This window comes from Balaenoptera acutorostrata, chromosome 17 (assembly GCF_949987535.1).
Source record: "Balaenoptera acutorostrata chromosome 17, mBalAcu1.1, whole genome shotgun sequence".
Lineage (NCBI taxonomy): Eukaryota > Metazoa > Chordata > Mammalia > Artiodactyla > Balaenopteridae > Balaenoptera > Balaenoptera acutorostrata.
Window position 1 is genome coordinate 27,946,070 of NC_080080.1, and position 14,104 is coordinate 27,960,173.

General features: G+C 39.7%; 1 protein-coding gene and 1 pseudogene across 2 annotated transcripts in view; both read right to left on the reverse strand.

The window, feature by feature from the left end:
- The window catches only part of LOC130705506 (endogenous retrovirus group K member 6 Env polyprotein-like), a 75,791-nt gene that overhangs the window by 4,152 nt on the left and 57,535 nt on the right, over window positions 1–14,104 (reverse strand). Inside the window, exon 3 of one of the 2 annotated variants that reach the window (XM_057531786.1) lies at window positions 3,102–3,207. The gene's annotated coding sequence lies outside the window, so the exon portion shown is untranslated. Of the gene's footprint in view, window positions 1–3,101; window positions 3,301–14,104 lie in introns of those variants that run through there. The other variant, XM_057531785.1, reaches the window with a different exon arrangement.
- LOC103015702 (importin subunit alpha-1-like) lies at window positions 3,476–5,553 on the reverse strand (annotated as a pseudogene).

The window sequence follows — 14,104 nt, forward strand, 5'->3', positions numbered from 1 at the left end:
AATAAGTCATCCATATAATGAATAAAATATATCTGAGGGAACTGTTTACGAACAGGGGCAATAACTTGAGCTACAAACTGTTGACATAAAGTAGGACTATTAGCCATACCCTGAGGCAGCATTTTCCATTGATAACGTTGCATAGGTTCTATAAAATTTAAAGAGGGTAAGCTAAAAGCAAATCGCAACTTATCAGCCGGAAATAGAGGAATAGTAAAAAAGCAATCCTTAAGATCAATAATAATAATCATATAATTTTTAGGTATAGCTGCGGGAGAAGGCAAACCTGGTTGCAGAGCTCCCATAATTACCATAGTTTGATTAACAGCACGTAAATCTTGCAATAAACGATATTTTCCCGATTTTTTCTTTATAACAAATATAGGAGTATTCCAAGGGCTATTAGATTTTTCTAGTCTGCCTAAAGCAAGCTGTTCATTAATTATATTATGGGCCGCCATTAATTTCTCCTTAGAAAGGGGCCATTGGTCCACCCAGACAGGATTATCAGAAATCCAAGTTATAGGGTCAGCATGTGGTGGAGGAGAATCCAAGGCCCCTAGAAAAAACCCAAGCCTGTTTTATCCCGTTTATTATCAGTCTGTAAGGGTAATTTATTTCCCTGTTGATTTTTTCCCAAACCATTCCTAGGATCATACCCTTGATTTAACAACATATTAGTTACAGTAGGGTTGGGACTAAGCAATAGGATTCCCATTTGTTGTAATATATCTCTTCCCCAAAGGTTAACTGGCAATCCGGGCAATACGTAGGGTTTGAATATTCCTTGATTACCTTCAGCATCCTGCCAATGTAGGTATTGAGAACTTTGTTGTGGAGAATTAGATTGGCCAATACCTTGTAACTGTGTAATGGTTTGGTGCACGGGCCAATTTTTTGGCCAATGTATAAACGAAATAACAGAAACATCAGCACCAGTATCTAATAACCCAGAAAAAGGCCTTCCATTTATTTTTAATACCAATTGTGGTCTTTCCCTACCAATTTGTTGAATCCCATAAACTGCATCAGAGGAACCGAAAGCCCCAGTTCCTCTTTTGTTATGTTGTAAAATTTTTCCTTCTGGTATATATGGAATTAATAGAAGCTGAGCTATTCGCATACCGGGCGTGATAAGAAAAGATCCTTTTGATGTTTGAACCATAACCTTTAATTCCCCTTCATAATCAGCATCAATCACCCCAGGAATAATAGTTAAGCCTTTCATACACATACTACTTCTTCCAAGGATTATACCAACCGTTCCCTGGGGTAAAGGCCCAAAAGTTCCCGTAGGAAGGGCTTGGGGTCCCATATCCGAGGTTAATAAGAATTGGGTGGAGGCACAGAGGTCCAGTCCTGCACTATTTGGCGTGGCCCTTTGAAGGGAGGAGATTCCATTCCCTGAGGAACAAAGGTCTGAGCTGGAGACGGTGGAGCAGGTTGTGGGGAGATTATTGACATTGCTCCAATTGTTTGATGGGGCCGGAGCAGGCCCCTCCGGAAGTTTCCCGACAAGGGAGTTCCATCTTTATGAGTCACTGATCAACATTCTTTAGCCCAATGCCATCCTCTTTGGCATCGGGGACAAATTGTGGGAGGAGGAGATTTACCTTGAGGCACAGAATTTATGACAGGCATATTAGGAGTATCAACAGTACAATTTTTTGCAAAATGCCCTGGCTTCCCACATTTAAAACAGTTTTTACTTTTAGCATTTGGCCCAAATCCTGCCTTAGTTAGGGCTGCAGCTATAGCTGCTCCCTGTAAGTAAGATGATCCAATATCAGAACAAACTCGAATATAATCCTCTAAATTTCCTTTCCTTTTCCATGGACGTATAGCTGCTTGACAAATATTATTAGCATTTTCGAAAGCCAATTGTTTGACGATAATTGCTCCAGAAGGACCATCAGAAATAATTCTATTAACAGCCTGTAATAATCTAGCCACAAAATCAGCATAAGGTTCATCTGCCCCTTGCCTTATTTTAGCAAGGTCTTCAGTCCTAGTGGAGGCAGGTAAATGTTTCCATGCATGTAGAGCTATATGATTGATCTGAGCATAAGCCACAAAAGGGAAAGCTAATTGATCCTGTAATAACTGATGTTGTCCTTCCCCAATCAACATCTCATAATTTACTAGCACATTATGTGCAGTATTTCTTTCAGCTTGTTCAGCAGCCTTTTCATAATATTCTGATTTCCAAAGTAAATAGTCGCCACCAGTGAGACAAGCACGAGCAATAGATTTCCAGTCTGCTGGAGGCAATGCTTCTGTTGCAATAGTATCCAACATAGTAATAGTGAAAGGGGCTATAGGCCCATATTGTGCACAGGCTGCTTTTAAATCTTTCAAAACCTTAAAGGAGAGAGGCTGATATTCCCGATTATTTTGTTGTGGATTTTGAGGATTGGGTCGTTCCACCACCGGGCAGCAGAATAAAGGATCCTCCCCTCTATTAAGAGCTCCCCGTACTGCTTGTTGTAAAGGACTAAGCTTAGGAGGGATAGGGACAGAGACATGTAATTGCTGTAACCGCGGAAGAATATTTTCATCAGGATATTTTTCAGCCTCATATTTGGCTTCTTCACCCGCTATATCAAAAGAAAAGTCATCATCATCAAGTGAATTGACACTCTTTATCCTCGGTGGCAACGGAGGAGCAGTAGCTACTGCAGCAATATGTTCTACAGATTTAGCTGTTAATTTTGGAACTGAATCATAAATTGGATTAAAACAATCTCTTATTAAATTCCACAAGCTAAAAATGGAATCTGAAACAGAAGATGGTCCATGTACTTCATGATATTTAGATAACTCATCTCCTACACGAGTCCAAATTGCTAAGTCCACTGATCCTTCTTCAGGGAACCAAGGACAAGCATCATATACTAATTGCAAAAATTCCAGAAGTTGTGAGGTAGTTACCTTAGTTCCACGGGCTTTTAACATTGAAAGCAAAACCTGAGCAAATAAATCACGCTCCTTAGAGCCCTTTTGTCCCATATTATTTTACTTCTGACTCTTTCTCGAGTTACCGTCCTAAAAACGAAATTATTTCTTGTGGCCACACTATCTCACTCGAGAGTTCTACTTACCTGAAATCTTCCGAAATGCCTCACGCACTCAGGTCCCTGTTCGGGCGCCACTTGCCGCAGACCGGCTGCAGAAAGCTAGAAGTTCCTGGCGGTGAGGGGTAAGGAACTGAAAAGCACCAGTATGGGGTCAGAAGGGCCAAGACAACTGATGGTTGCAAGGCAAGTTTATTCAAAGAGCATGAATGTATATATAGGTTTAGTATGGAACGAATATTAGACAATAAATCAGTAAACCTTGTATTTCCACATAATTCTGTCGCCACTATCTATGCGCCACTATCTATGCGTCAGCATGCCTTATGGGCCATTCTCTGGAGATACAGACTTCCCCTTCAGGGCAGCACGTCCTTCTTCTGGGGAACAACCAGGGGCTCTTAGATCCAGAGCAGGCACCTGGAACGAAACTGGCCGCAAGCCATTTTCCTTTTTTACGCTCAATACCGCAGCGTCAGGAGTGCATACCAAGAAAGAGACAAGCAGTTCTCCGGAAAGCAGAAAGCTGAATAAGCTTACAGCTTGGAGGCCACCACATTTGTTTACTTCTCCTTTTATCCCATTAAGTCAGCAGCTCTCAAAACTTGGTTCCTGATTGGCAGCATCAGCATCAACTGGTAACTTCTTCTTCTTTTTTTTTCTTTGAAGTAAAGGGTGGAATTTAATCTTTATTTACAGGACACTACAAGATACGAAATTCCACACAGAAATAAGAAACCCATTGAGAGGAGAAGCTTCATACAGTATGTACAGTTTGGAACTGTTCAAGTATAGTTTCATTGTAAAAAGCGCTACAATAACAAACCACATTTAAAAAGAGTTCTTAGTAGAGAAACAGTAAGACAAACTTATACCAAACGTAGTACACAGCAAACAACTTTATGCCTCAGATGTACAATCTAAAAGTTGAAGGTCCCAGCAGTGCCATCCTGAACTTGGAATGTATAGCCTTCAGAGGTGGTTTCTGGCACAACATTTTGATCTTCCTCTTCCTCCACAGAGAAATACTTCTCAATCAGGTTTAATGAAGCTTTGTACACAGACTCATTTTCATGGTTCTGTAGAGCTTAAATTTTGTCCAAACCTCCACATTCTTCAATCATTATACTAAGTTTCTCAGTTTTGCCTAGTTTCTTAGCAGCCTGAAAGATATTTGAAATGGCATCCAGAATAACAAGAATAATTTTGGTATCTTTGACAGTTAGGAGGTTCATCAACGGCTCTATTATGAACAAGGTGTATAATCTGCTCAACTGTTCCACCACGTGTATAGTTGGTCACAGCCCATACAGCTTCCTTTTGTGTCTTAAAGTCTGCCTTAGAGAGAATGCCAACAAGGAATGGGACTAATCCATGATTTACAACTTGTATCTGGTCCTGCGGCCAGCCATGATGTTTGACGTTGTCCACATAGCTTCCTTCTGAATATTAGTTTTGGAGTTTGTTAGCAGTGCTCCTGCATCTATTATAACCTGAGTCTGTTCATCTGCCCCATTGACAATATTCCCTATGGCTCTTTGCGCAGGAGTCACGATTGGCAATTCAGTAGCTCCTAAAAGCTTCACAAGTTTGGGTACAACCCCAGTTTTCACAACCATTTCAATGGGTTCATTTGGACCATCCGTAAGGTAGGAAATAGCCCAGCAGATATCAGCTAATACTTCCGGATCATCGTGATGCAGGAGATGACCTAAAGGAGGAAGAATTTGCTCAACAGCATCTAAGGGGGGTGCAGGATTCTTGTTGCGACAAAGATTTGAAGTGTCCAGGTAAGATTATGTAAGTAACCACATCCTAAAGATGACGTATCAGGAACCACCAGAAGTGCCAACAGCGGGTCAACTGCACCATACTTGATAACTGGGTCTTGGAAAACTGAACCATCACCTGCAATGTTTCCTAGAGCCTATACAACCTTGTTCACTGATGTGAGTGTGGGGAGATGCCAACAGAGAAACGAATGCTGGGATAGCACCTTCATCTACCACAACTTTGGTCTGTTCTGATGTCCCAGAGGCAATGTTACTGAAGGCCCAAGCAGATTCAAACTGAATGGTACTACAATCACTTCTGCCCAAGAAGGACACAAATTTTGGAATCAAACCAGCCCAGATTATGTTGTCTATGGGGGGCTGTTCTTTCCTAGAAAGCACTTTCCTAGCAGCTTGAGTAGCTTGGAGCTGGCTTTCCAAACTGTTGCTATTTATGCCTTTGACAGTGTCATCAACAGACCAATTTACAGTGCCCTGGTTGTTGCGGTTTTCTTGCAGTAGAGAAGTAGCGTCATCAGGAAAAGAGCTGACATTTCTCCTTTCAGCATCTGGTCATCCTTCTTAGCTTTCCTCAGCTCCACATTAACTTCTATTTGGTGCTGCCTCATTTCTGTACTGTCTTTCCCCTTGTTCTTGAATCTGTTAAGGCAAGCAGCTGGTGAATTAGCATTCTCATTGGTGGACATGGTTATGAGACAAAGGGAGAAAGCTACACAGACAGCTTAAGCTTCCACAGGAGGTGGTATGGGGTGCACAGGCTGTTGGTCGGTTGCCCTCAAAACATCCACCACGGTCAGCCCAAGGATGGTGTCAACTGGTAACTTCTTAGAAATGTAAATACTCTTCTCCATCGCAAACTTACTGTACCAGAAAGTCTGGGGAGTTGGGCCCAGCATTTTATGTTTTAACAAGCATGACTGATGATTCTGATGCACACTAAAATTATAGAATCACTGGTCTAGGTGATTTTATCCAAGACAAGCAATCATTGGGAAAGAACTGTGCCCTGAGGGAGAGAGACAGTGGGTCATTGAGAGGTAAGGCAAAATCAAGTATTGGGGAGGAAGGGATGTAAAGAGGGCATGGTCTAGCCCAGGTGGCAAGATCAGAGGCTCCCCACCCTACCGTATCTCCCTGGAACGTACTCCCTAAATTCAACAGGAGGAGCACAAGTTCTATAGAAGACAACAAATGCAACACTCTGTGGTAGAAGAAGCCAAATTAATGGATTGGCTAAAATAAGAATTTTAAGTAAAATAAAATTTTAATAAAATATTTATCCACAAAAAACAAAACAGAATATTACAAACAAGAACCAGGAACAGAATCCCAAGGAGCCAGAATCTGGAGATTCTGAGTATGAAAAATACAATCGTTGAAATAAAAAACTCAAAAGGGGAGTTGAAAAGCACAGAGGATAGCGCTATGAAGAAAGTACCTTAAAAATACAGGTGGAGTGAATGAGATCTGAATGACACCATTTATATAAAGTAAAAGCACAGATAAACAAAACAGCACAATATATATTTCCAAAATGTGTGTATGTATACAACTCAATGAACATAGATTAAAGAATAGAATAACTAAGGGGATGTGAAATTGGAGTAGGGATGAAAATGAAGAAGAAAGATAAAATAAAATGAGAGAGGCCTTGAACAGACCACTGATGTACTCTGCTATGACGGAAATCATGATAAACTCAGGTCTCTGCCTCCGAGGACCAAAAATAAGATCCTTTTTAAAAGAATCCTATTTTTAAAAGTTGTAATGGAATACACAAGATAATAATAGTTGTGTAAGTATAGGATAAGTTTATGGACATGTTTGCCCATAATTTTAAAGCATTGTAATTTTTTCATTTTATAATAATATCTAATCTAAAAATGAATGCTTTCCTCTAGGGAGTAATTTATATGCTGAGATACTCTGACTTTAATCAATTTACACATTTGCAATATTGAACTGAATTTTTTTGCAGTTATGAATCACATGAAAAACAGTACCTTCAACAATGCAATGCCATTTTAAGACATTAATCCTCAAGATAACAATACAGACTTTCCAGTCAGTAAATGTCATCCAAAAAGAGAAAATTTGTCTTCATTTAAATTATCTAAGCTTCTGAAACTTGTGTGTCAGTTGCTTTGCTTTATTCATCAAAAATTCCTTTTCTAGTGTTCAACCAGGTTAATGATAAACAGCCTTTACATAGTAAGATCAAATTGCCTGACATTTCTCTCTAGATATATGTGAAAATTAGAACTGTCCCAATCTGCATTCTTGACAGCACATTACTTTACTTTTGAATGTTGCATTTAAATCTTGTGTTATTGTGCCAATATATTTCTGAGATGAAATTCACATAACACAAAATTAGCCATTTCAAAGTATAATTTGGTAGCATTTAGTAGATTCACAATGGCATGAAACCATCACTGCTATCATTTCAAAATATTTTCATCATCACACAACATTGTAAATCAACTATACTCCAATATAAAATAAATTTTTTTTTAAATTTTCATCAGCCCTGAAGGAGATTCTGTACCAATTTAACTAGTCACTTTCCAGTTCCCTCCTCCCCTGCCTCTGGCAACCACTTTCGGTCTTTCTTTCTGTCTCTCTGCATTTCCCTATACTGGATATTTCATATAAATGGAATCATACAGTATGTTAGTGTTGCTTTTTATATCACTTCTGAAGGAAACCACTTTAAGTGCTTGAGAAATTAAAATCTCCAATTGGGACATCCCTAATGGTTTAATCCATATTGGTTTTCAATTAAATATCATTGTTTATATCTATAAACTCCAAACTTAATGGAATATTGAGAAGAAGCTAAACAATGGAGCAAATACAAATGATACACATCTGCCTAAGTCTAGCCTCATCCCCGTCCCCTGCCCTTCCAATCCCTTAAGCTCACTAAACAGCTTCCTCCCAATGCCCTGAATCTCAGGAACACACCACGCCTATTCACGCCTCCCTGTCTTTGTGCATACAAATCCCTGGAATGCATTTCCCTCTGACTGCCTAAAGAACCCTTACTCAGGACTAAGTTAAAAAGACGGGAATAAAGACACAGACCTACTAGAGAATGGACTTGAAGATATGGGGAGGGGGAAGGGTAAGATGTGACAAAGTGAGAGAGTGGCATGGACATATATACACTACCAAACGTAAAATAGATAGCCAGTGGGAAGCAACCGCGTAGCACAGGGAGATCAGCTCTGTGCTTTTTGACCACCTAGAGGGGTGGGATAGGGAGGGTGGCAGGGAGATGCAAGAGGGAAGAGATATGGGAACATATGTATATGTATAGCTGGTTCACTTTGTTATACAGCAGAAACTAACACACCATTGTAAAGCAATTAGACTCCAATAAAGATGTTTAAAAAACAAAAAACAAAAAAACATCACCTGCTCTTCCAAAGTCTCCATCCTAAACATTCTCTGACTCCTTCTGCACCACTGTATCACCACTCTGCCTTGCTCTTGCCTCTCACACTGTACCTCCCAAATCATGCTGTAAGTAATACATTTATATGTTAGTCTTTTCTTGACACTGAATTCCTTTGTATCCCTAGTGCCTAGCACAGTAACTGTAACTTTCTAAAAAAATCAAAGAACTGAATGGATAAGATTGAAAGGATGGGCAAAGTGATCACAAATATTCCGCGGACCCTAGTTAGATAATATTTGATGAATAACGGTGGTCCTCACATTTTGGTCCCTGGACAAGCAGCCTGAGCCCCCCCTGAGAGCTTGTTCCAAATGCAAATTCTTGGGCCAAACTCAAGACCTACTGAGTCAGAAACTCTGGGAGGAGGGGCCTAGCAATTTGGGTTTTAAAAAGCCCTCCAGATGGTTGCAATGCACACTCAAGTTAGAACCACTGATCTAGAAAATCGAGAACAACAGAATAGCTATCTTAACTTGGCCTCTGGAAAAACACACCTCCTGGTTTTCCTGTGACCTCAGAGACTGCTCTTCCCAAGTATCCTTTATTGAATCCTCCTCCTTTTGCCCACACCCCAATGCTGGAGTGCCTCTGGGTTCATGCCTCAGGTCTCTTCTCTGTCTGCACTCACTCTAAGCCCATGTATACCTTCCGTACACTGATGATACCCAAATTTATATCTGCAACCCCAGGCCCATATAAATCTACCTTCTCAGTTTCTCCACTTGGATGTCTGCTAGGTATCTATGAACTCTTAATCTTCCTCATACACCTATGATTCTCCACTATGCCTTCTCCATCTCAGCAGACTTGTTTACCAAGTTTCTCAGACCAAAAACCTTGAGGTCATCCTTGATTCTTTTTCTTTTTATAACACCTTACAACCAACCACCCATCAGCATATTTATTCCTGAAACTTCCAAAATATATCCTCAACCGTTTCTCATCATCACTGCTGTGCCACCCATAGTCCCAGCCGCCATTACCTTTTGCTTGGATTACTGCACTAGATGAGTCTCTCTGCTAACATTCCTACTCTAGCACCAAACACACATCCATTCAATTCTACACACACCAGCCAAAATATTAACCAGATTATTCCATTTCCCATCACACATTTATTTTTATTTTTATTTTTTTAAAGGAAGTCCTTTATTTTTATTATTTATTTATTTATTTATTTATTTATTTTTGGTTGTGTTGGGTCTTCGTTTCTGTGCAAGGGCTTTCTCTAGTTGCGGCAAGCGGGGGCCACTCTTCATTGCGGTGCGCGGGCCTCTCACTATCGCGGCCTCTCTTGTTGCGCGGAGCACAAGCTCCAGACGCGCAGGCTCAGTAGTTGTGGCTCACGGGCCTAGTTGCTCCGTGGCATGTGGGATCTTCCCAGACCAGGGCTCGAACCCGTGTCCCCTGCATTGGCAGGCAGACTCTCAACCACTGCGCCACCAGGGAAGCCCACATATTTATTTTTAACATCCAAATCCTTTCCATGACCTATAAAACACTACATTAACTTGCCCCCCAAACCCATGACCACCATCCTCCTAACCATTCTGATATCCTTTTCTTCAAACACTTAGCAATTCACTTCAGTGGCTATGCTTATACTACTCCCTCTGTTTATAATAGTTTTCCCAGGACTCCTAGGAAGCTCTTCAGCACTCTCTTCATCCCTGTCTCCTGAAAGTCTTTCTAAAACAGCACCTACCCTTACCGTCTACCTCACTACTTTGTGTTAAGCACTGTCTATATTAGTTGTCTATTGCTGCATAACAAGTTACCTCAAAACTCAGTGGCTTAAACAACACACATTAATTATCTCACAGGTTCTGTGGGTCAGGAGTCCAGGTACAGCTGAGATGGGTCCTCTGCTTCAGGGCCTCTCACAAGGCTGCAATCAAGCTTCGAATAGGAAACAATCCACTTCCAAACTCACTGAAAGATTGTTGGCAGAATTCAATTCCTTGAGGACTGTTGGACTGAGAGTCTCAGTTCCTTGCCACATGGGCCTCTGCAACATGCCTCTTATTTCATCAAAACCCACAAGGGAGAAAGTCTTCTGCAAGATGGAAGTCACAGTATTCTATAACCTAATCATGGAAATGACATCCCATCACCTTCTCCATAATCTGTTGGTTAGAAGCAAGTCACTAGGTATAGCCCTTGGGCAAGGGGAGGAGTTTACACAAAAGGGCAAGAATACCAGGAAGCAAGATCATTGGGGGGCATCGTAAAGGCTGTCTATCACAGGGTCCTAAGCATATTTCATATGCGTGAGTACATTCCTGGAAGGGAGTTATTTTTTCCCACTTTAAGACAGATACTGAGACGGGTGAGGTTAATTAATTTGACCAAATTCATGTAACTTGTAAAGATTTGGTCTGAATTTGAACTCAGGTCTGCCAGACTCCACCATGATCTTAATGACAACACCATCCTGCCTGATCTGCAATATGTTGCAATTATAACTCCTTTGAGCCTCATTCTTCTCATCTGTTAAGAGAACTGAACTAGAAGTCCTCTTAAGGCTCTTATGTCTATGATACAGTGTGATGCTGATGACAGAAATTGTTAACGAATTCAACTTACTCCTCTCTCCTGCCCTGATCCTAATGGTGAATCCATAAAGAATATTCTGTCCCTTCTGTTGAGAGAGGATGCAGAGGATATGGTTAGACACAGACATACCTCATGATTTTTTAAAATTATATACCAAATCAACATAATTTCAAGCAGATGATGTCTATGGCCTTATGTCCTATGGGAACTGAACAGGGAGGTGAAGTTTAGCTCTTCTTCTTTTTTTTTTTTATAAATTTATTTATTTTATTATTTTATTTTATTTATTTATTGTTTTTGGTTGCGTTGGGTCTTCGTTGCTGCACGCGGGCTTTTCTCCTGTTGCGGCGAGTGGGGGCTACTCTTCGTTGCAGTGCACAGGCTTCTTATTGCTGTGGCTTCTCTTGTTGCGGAGCATGGGCTCTAGGTGTGTGGGCTTCAGTAGTTGTGGCACGTGGGCTCAGTAGTTGTGGCACACGGGCTCTAGAGCTCAGGCTCAGTAGTTGTGACACACAGGCCTAGTTGCTCTGTGGCATGTGGGATCCTCCCAGATCAGGGCTTGAACCCATGTCCCCTGCATTGGCAGGTGGATTCTTAACCACTGCACCACCAAGGAAGCCCCTAGCTCTTCTTTTTTATTGTTCCCAATTTTCTCTTTTATCTTATTTCCTGGGAAAATTCCCATATGCCTTTCAATTTACAGAAGCTGCAATCTGAGACACCATTACTTCTCAGGCCTTCCTTTATTCCCACTTTGAGCTCTTCTTTTCAGCAGTGTATGTAAGTCAAATAAGAAAAAAAAAAAAACTACATTATGAAATAAAAAGAGATCACTACTGCATATGTCATTCAATATTTATTCTATTAAATTTCCTAGAACATTTAGCTCAGAAACCTTATGTATGTATGATAAAGCCAAAATGGTCATTTGCAACTAAAATAAAACCCAACTTTAATAGACTGAACTCAGCCTGCCTGGAAGTGATAATAATATCTGATTTTCCAAACTGATTTAGGACTTCTTTTCATTTAATCAACAATTGTATATCTTATTTCCATAATGAATACTCAAGGGAATGATACATTTATGAGCACATTATTTCAGTACAAATCAAACTATCACAGTTACTCACTCTTCACACAAGTAATTCAGTTCAAATCAGTATTAAGTACATCAAGTATTAAATGTACAATCAAGCAATGCTTCTTATGCTTGAATGGTTACCCAACCAAGCAATCCAGTAAAAAGAAAACATATGTCAACTAAATTTTTGTATACAGCCCAAGTACAGTGAAAGGTTAATAATTACAGTGCCTTGCATATAGTAAATGCTCAATGAACACTGAATATCTGAAGAAACATGAGAAAGATTAACCATCCAGGAATTTAGGATCTAAAGAGTCAATACCATTGCATGTTTGTTTCCAAAAATGTTTCTGGAGTGCCTATTAAATACCAGGAGTTCCCATGGTGCTGGGAAACTGGATTTTTAAAAATCTGTAAAACAGGAACATTATACTCAAGTAAAGAAGCTATGTAGAGTGCTGTGTGAAATACAATGTAAGTTTAGAACTGTGGTAACACCCTGAATTCAGAGACCACCTGAACCAGTTCTTAGAAGTTAATTAGAATCAGAACAAGCATAAAAGAAGAAATAGAAATTCCAAGAAGGTGGAATCTCAGCAGCAAAGCAAGGAAAAACAAGATTTGTCAAAAACAGAAGGTAAGGAATAAGTAATAGAAACACCAGAGTCTAAAGCTTTAAAAACTGTAACAGGTTATTCAAATATTTGCTTGTTTCTTTGTTAATGTGGGATGAGCAACACGCCTGTACCCTTTAAGGGGAAAAAAAAAAAAAAAGTAAAGAAGATTTAGATAATATGTAATCTCATGAAAAATATTCAGTTTAGTGGTTTAGATTTTATATTAGTTTATATTAGGGCTGCCTTAACAATGTACCACAGACTGGAGAGCTTAAACAACAGACACTTATATTCTCATAATTCTGGAGGCTAGAAGTCCAAGATCTATCCATTAACAAGGTTGATTTCTTCTGAGCCCTTTCTGGCTTATAGATGACTGACTTCTCCCTGTGGTGTTCCCTCTGTGTGTGTCTATGTCCTAATCTCTTTTTATGAGGACACCAGCCATATTGGATTAAAGCCCACCCTAATGACCTCATTTAATTTAATTACCTCCTTAAAGATTCTTTCTGCAAATATGATCACATTCTGAGATACTGCAGGTTAGGACTTCAAAGTATAAACGGGGGTGAGGGACCCAATTAATCATATAACATACATGTTTACATGAGTTTAAGAGTAGAATATCCAAAAAGAGATATCCTTAAATCATGGTAATTGTATTACAGGACAAGAGTATGTGTAAGAGGTCATATGCAGAGATTTAGCGCTGGATTGTATCTCCATGGAGATGATAACTGAAATGATGAAAGTGAAAAAGCCTCCCCCCCACCAACACACACAATCTGTAGACAGAAAACTGCAGCAAGCCAAGAAAAACATATTCTCGATTTCCCTCTGTTCTTCACTTTAAGCACCTAGAAACAATCTAAATGTAAATCATAATGTGTTAAAGCTGGGGAAACCTTAAAGCTAATCGGGACACACTCTTATCATTCCACTGAGGAAAATAAAGACCTAAAGGCTGAGTGTCTCGCCTTGAATGATTCATTTAATAACCACGATTTCAGTTAATTATGTTTTAAAGAAACTTGAAGTTTTTTAAAGAACTTTGAATTTTGTGTGTGCTTGGTATATGTAAGTTTTAAGTACATGGCTATAGATGAATTCTGAGCATATTTACCCAGACCTGTGTTGTCCAGTTCAGTACCCACTAGACACATGGGTCTACTTAAATTTAAATTATTAACATTTAATAAAATTAAAAATTCAGTGCCCCTATCACACTAGCTACACTTCAAGAGCATGTATGGTTAGTAGCTACCATATTGCACAGTATAGATACAGAGTAGTTCTGTCATTGCACAAAGTTCTATTGGAAAGTGCCAGTTCAGAATATTCCAGAAATCAGAGAGCTACTATTTCTAGAAAGGGAGCTCAGTTTTATAATTCTCTCAGATTATAAAATACAACAGGTGGTAGCTCATTTCAATTACAAACCCCCCATATATTCTCTGGCAGGAAGAAACTCCTTTCAAATTTTCCCTTCACATTTTTCAGATTCCCATTGACCT